The sequence below is a fragment of the Parus major genome, chromosome 3 (assembly GCF_001522545.3).
Source record: "Parus major isolate Abel chromosome 3, Parus_major1.1, whole genome shotgun sequence".
Classification (NCBI taxonomy): Eukaryota; Metazoa; Chordata; class Aves; order Passeriformes; family Paridae; genus Parus; species Parus major.
The window spans coordinates 38,255,724-38,261,993 of NC_031770.1; the positions used below are offsets into that span (position 1 = coordinate 38,255,724).

The 6,270-nt window shown below is 39.9% G+C and overlaps 1 long non-coding RNA gene across 1 annotated transcript; it reads right to left on the minus strand.

Moving 5' to 3' along the window:
• Positions 1-277: 277 nt before the first annotated feature.
• On the minus strand, positions 278-5,415 carry LOC117244110. Its single transcript, XR_004496573.1, has 3 exons — positions 4,474-5,415; positions 1,592-1,772; positions 278-680 (listed from the first exon to the last, which is right to left on the minus strand). It is a non-coding gene; the product is annotated as an uncharacterized LOC117244110 (long non-coding RNA).
• Between the last annotated feature and the right edge of the window lie 855 nt (positions 5,416-6,270).

Consider the following 6,270-nt stretch of genomic DNA (forward strand, 5'->3'; position numbering starts at 1 on the left):
AATCAGAAATGGTATCTGTCTATATAATTACAGTGAAAATTGTGGATCCCTTCGCCAGATGATTGTCCACATTGCCACCTGACTAGCACAAAGTCGTAGTAACACCCAGTGTTTTCCAAACAGCTGAAGCCAATGGCCCAAAAGAGCCATGCATTACTCAGAGTGCTTGGGAATGGAAGGGTTTTTTTCAATCCCTCTAAAAGAATGTGCTAAAATCCACTCTCTTTGTCTGTCCCTCCCTCCCTCCACAATCACTTTGCTTTAATACATTTTTCTAAGAAAGCTTCAAGCACTGCAATATCAAATCCACCCCTCTAATAATGTTTGCTTACCTGGTGTTACAATAAAAACCTCACCTCAGGTAAGGAGCCCCACCACAAATCCTCTTATCAATCACCACCTATGAACAGTTCATGTTGTGCTCACATCAGCATCAGGAGACAAGTTAAGTAGTTACCTCCCTTCTGCTTGAAGCTTCAGACAATAGATTTTTACTCTGTTTGACTTCTCTCAGCCCAAGCTGTATGACAAATGCATTACACATCAAGCAGTGGGCAGGCTCACAGCTGCTGCTGGAAAAGCAGTGGTTACTGAGACTGTTTCTCTCTGGGCCAATGCTCAGGTCTGTTTAGCAGCTGAGAACATCAAGATTCATCACTGCTGGGCTGCAAGAGTTTCCCCTGTAATAAAGCACAATACTGGCACTGAGTGAGTGCTGGATCAGGGCCCCAGATATCCAGAATCCCCAGTGTATATTTACGCTTAAATACAGGAAGGACACAGGAATATTACTCAGTTTAGTTCAGAATAATATCAAAATTAAATTTTTCCTGTTGTTCTGTACCTGTATAGTACCAATAGTTCTTCTCAGAAGTAGTAAAATACATCATATTCTTGTTGGCATGAAAAAAATAAAGAAAAAAAAAAAAGCCAGAAAGAATACCAGTTGTTTGATATTCAAATACAACAGTCACATATTTGCATTGACATGAATGAGCAAGGTTTCTCAGTCATTGCAATTGGAGCTTGGATGAAAGAAACAGATCTAAAGGTTTATTCTACTGCCTTTTTTTTAAGACTGCCTGCAAGGTACTTCTCTGCCTTTTTTTTTTTTTTTTAGCTTATCAATATGTATTTCAGAACTTCTTACTTTTATGTTTAACACATCTTTTTTAAAAGGGAGCACAATCACTTTTTAAGGATGCTACTTAGATATACAGTGGTACAAAAAGGCAGCCACAGACAGGGAGGAAAGCTTTTGAAAGCCCATGGGGAGTGACAGGGAGGGAAAGCGGATCTTTCCAGAGCAAGTCGGTCCCTGGTACCTTCCCATTATACCCAGCCAGTGTTTATTGCAGCCTTTCACAGGTGCCAGGTACTGCTCTGGACTAGGAGAGATATGTGCTAAGGACAAGCCCAACACTGTACAGTATTGCAGCCACTCATCAAAATGAGAGCTTTGAGGTCTGTTTTTCCCTTCAGAAAGCACATGAGTTCATTTATCCCACCTTTTAATCAGGCACCACTTCTCTTTTGAGTAAAGCTTAACCTAAGGGAAAATCTGAGTACAAGCTGAGGAAAAGAATCCTACCTTTTTTGGCAGAGTGGTTTGTTCTTGATTTCAAGCATGAGGCAGTTTGATCTTAATAATATTGTGCTATAACCTCCTCTCAAATTAGGACATTAAGAATTCTTCTACTTTTGTTTCTGCAGGTCTTCAGCAGGTGGTTCTGGTTTGAAATATGATTAGCAATCTGAACAAAACCATGGAGCTAAGAATAAAAGAGGCAATTAGGGTTACATTCAGGTGAGCACACCACTCTAAAATAGTAAGGATTTCGATAATTATGCAGTTCAAGGATAATATGTATCAGTGTCTCCCTTGAGAACTTCAGTTCATCTCCTGGTCTTTATTTCTAATTAATCCTTGAATTCTTTTGTAGGTTAATACAATTAGCAATAGGGATAAACTCGCTGTAGTGTATAGCCAATTAGATTTACAGAGTTTGCTTTTCTGTGTTATGACCATCACAGGTCTGAGGAAACCCTCTTAATTTCAGTATTAGTCAATGACATGCACGCTCAAACACCTTTAACCATGCCGAGGGTACCAAAGAGACAAAATCAGTTTTGTCCAATATTTTTTCAAAAGACTACTGCAGAAACCAACATTTGCCACCCTGAACACTTGCTATATTCTCATTGCACTCTGGATATCCAAAATGAATAGTCAGCATGTCCTTAAAGACATAGATTAATATTACAAAAACTTAGATATAAACCCAAAAATTAATACATGAAAATAATGTTTTCCTCACAGAAATGTAAAGAGAGAAAGGCTCTGTAGGGTGAAACTGTATTTGGCATGATATTGATTTATTTTCTCTTTGCTTCTCACTCTTATTTTGCCAGCCTGCTGCTGTTTCTAGCTTTTCCACGTCTTAACAGCTGGATGTAAACCAAAACACATGGGTGCTGCTCTCACTGCTGCAATTTAGATTTTCCTTTCAGTCACCCACAAATGTATAGTGAAATAAAATTTAAAAATAATTAACACAGCAAAATGAGACCGGCTATTCTTATAAAAAGAATTGGTTATGCAGTACAAACACTGAAAACTGAGTAACAAAAGACTAATTTTTAAAGGGTTTTTGATTAAATCTATTTTCCCACTGTCCTCTGTCATTCTGTGTCCATGCCTTCTTTGCTTTCTTTCTCTGTTTTCAAAAATATCTGCAATGCTGTGAAGGACTTAAGAGGTAAACATTTTCATCTGTGTGGTTATACATTCAAAATGTGTGACTGCAGAGTGGAAGCCTGAAATGAAAGGGCTTATTAATAACATTTTTTATTCATACAGCAGTAAGAAAAGGCTTCATTTGTTCATCCTTTGATTGTCTTTTTCTTTTCAATTACCTCTTCTAAAAGGAAGTTTAATGTCCTTTCTGGATTCCAGCAGGTCTCCAGTTAAAAAGAAAACAAGACAAAACACTTTCAACTTCAGGTAGGTTTTGTCTGACTTTTTCCCTGTCATGTTGTCTATTTTTTAATGAGGCAGCTGGAATGCACTAACTTGGATTGCAAAAAGCTAATTTTTGTGTGGGCCAGTAAAGCTTATGTCTCCTACCCCTGGTGCCAATCCCCCACCCTGAGCTGCCTGATCTTTTGATCTAGGACATTGAGGGGCCTTGCACCTGGGCTCACTAGCAGGGCAAGCTGTCCCTTCAGGGGCTCTCCTGCAGCCCTACTCTTCGGTGTGCCCATGGCAGAGCTTGCCTGGGCTGTGCCCCCACTGCCCTTACCAGACTGCCCCAGGGGCAGTGGTGCAGCAGGAGGGCACACAGGAGCTCAGTGTGAGGCTGTGGGGCAGGCTTAATCCTACTTTAGGGGGTTTTTGACCATTCTCTCTGTTGTGCTGCTCCTCACATTGTTTATCCTCCCTATGTCCATAGCAGTGTTCCCTGTTTTTTTCTCGAAGACCCCAGTATGTTCCCACACACTGATTGCAACCCTTTTTCTTCTGAGATGGGACATGGCACACCCCAGATTTTGTGTCACAATAAAATGAGGGCTTCTAATCTGAGACAAGCCTCAACTGAAATAGGAATGCAAAGTCCTACCAGAATCTAGCAGAAGAGAAACAAAGAAAGGAACACGTTCCACCTAAATGAGTCTTCTTTCCAGTCACCCTGTGTGAAGGACTGCCCTATGGAAATGGTTCGGAAGATTTAAAACATCTTGCAGTGAAGTAGGTCATGCACTTCAGAGCCATTGAAAATGTATGGTGCTCCAAAATCTAAAATAAATGAATACCAAATGTTTCCATGATTCTTAGGCCTAGACTAGTGTCAGCAAGCAGATGAGTAGAAAAAGAGGAATGCCTCCAGATAGTTTTGTAGAGATAGTAAGTGATTCTTAACCCATCATTTCAAACTGAATATGCAGCCCAGGGCAGAAATTTCTGGCTATTCAAAGAAAGGTTTTTCCTTTTACCATAACATTGGAACAGGTCACCAGCATTAATTAATTTATCTTCACACTATTTCTTGTCTTGCTCTAGTATTTACCTGACACTGACACTAATACCAGTTTACACATGTATTACAGGAGATCATCTGTATTTCAGCTTGGGGATAATGTTTCTGGTAGTTGGGTTTGCTGAATCTTAATTAACACTAGCATAAAACTAGTTATTTAAAAATGCATTTTTAAATATTAAAATTAATTAATAAAATAATTAATACATTTAATATTAATATTAAAAAACGTTCAATAATATGTTGTTTGGCTGGTATAAGAGTAAATGGCGCTATTCTTTAAAACCATGATTATTGGTAAACCAATTGTCAAATAGAAGCTTCTTAAATGTACTTCCAGGAAAGCAAACATAAAAATGAGAAAAATAGGCAGCTACAAACTCTAAAAAGCAGCAGTCATTCAGGTGGTGCTGTAAGCTCTTCAAAGGAAACTTACCTTTTCCTTATTAAAGAGTTATAAATGATCTCCTGGGACCCTGGATCTTCACTGAAATTATTCAAGATATCTTTGAGAAACTCTGCCCTAGAAGAAGGACTATTTCCTTTGTTCTGCAGAATATGCTGTTTCTTGATTCCTACAAGTCAGAAATAAGAACTTCCATTTAGAGAAGAACCATGTACTGTTGGATGTTTTCAGTACATCTCAATATCTTGCTGCTCTTCATCTAAAATGCAACTGTACGCTTGTCTGGCTTGCCAGTGTGGCACCTTTCTCACCTCTCCCAGAAATCTCAGTCTTTAAAACATCCTGCACAAATAAGAGGTCAGGAAAAAAGCATAAAACCAGCTGATTTGTGATGGGTTATTTTGTTTCCTCTCTGATTATGCTTTGTTGAGTTGTTAAAGGTTCTGTTATGGGAGTGCTCTTGATAACTACCTGGCTTTACAGAGACAGTCCAGTTTTTTCTCAACTATGGCTTTTTTGCAGTATATTGTGTACCTTGAAGCAGGGAAATGAGTGATTAAGCAGCTATTTTCATGGCTATGTAATTTTATCTCACTTTTTCTTCCTGAGATTTTTCTTAAGTCTGATACTTTAACACATAACTCACCTCCTCCTTGAACTCGGAGAACTGTTTTTTTTTTAACAAAGCCAACTGATTACTGCCAGCCTCCTATTTAGCAGCTATTTCAAGTATTTATCCCAGCATATAACACTGTAGTAAAGAAAGTTGTAGCTGTACATTGAGAAGTCCTGTGCCATTGCCTACTCTCTCTGCAGCTTTGTTTAATATTCTCTTCCTCTTGAGCCTGGTGCGCTTAGGAAACCCAGATTCAACCTTTTGTTCTAGCAGAGATCTGACACGTCCAGTATAAGAAAGAATATCCTTCTTGTCATCAAGCCATGGGCTAGGCTGGGCAGGACCACCTTCTTGTCCTTTTGCACACAGACAAGGAGGTCAAACACAAGGACAGCAATACCACAGAAGGGAGTACCTTTGCCTTAGTTGCTAATTTCCAGATTTTCCCAGGTGTTAGCAGAAATGCTTATCCTGCTACATAAAGACGTGGATCACTGAATGAATCTGGTTAATAACTGATATGCTTTAAAATGAATAAAACTGGATAGGTTTTCAACCAGGTTAATATTAATGAGCATTGGTTAAACAGAATATTTGCTTGTAGTGCGTTGACCCTGGCAAGGCAATGGGTGCCCACCAAGACCACTCTATCTCTTCCCACCTCAGCTGGACAAGAGGAGAGAGACTATACCAAAAAGGTTTATGGGTCAAGATAAGGACAGAGAGAGATCACTCACCAGTTACTGTCAAGGGCAAAACAGACTTGGGGAAAAAATTACTTTACCTACTACCAATCAAATTAGAATAGGATAAGGAGAAATAAAAACAAATCTTAAAACACCTACCCCTCCGTCTTACCACCCTTAACTTTACTCCTGACTGGGGAATGGGGGCTGTGGTCAGTTCATCACAACTTGTCTTTGCCACTCCGTCCTCCTCAGGGAGAGGATTCCTCACAATCTTGCCCTGGTCCAGCATGAGATCTCTCTCACCGAAGACAATCTGCTAGGAACTTCTCCAAGGTGAGGAACTTGCTACAGTTCCTTATGACCTGCTCCAGCATGGGACTTTTTCAGGGAGAGCAGTCCTTCAGGAACAGAATGCTCCAGTGTGGGTCACCCATGGGTTACAAGACCTGACAGAAAACTTGCTCCAGCACGGGCTCTCCATGGATCCACACGTTCTGCCAGGAGCTTGCTCCAGTGCAGGCT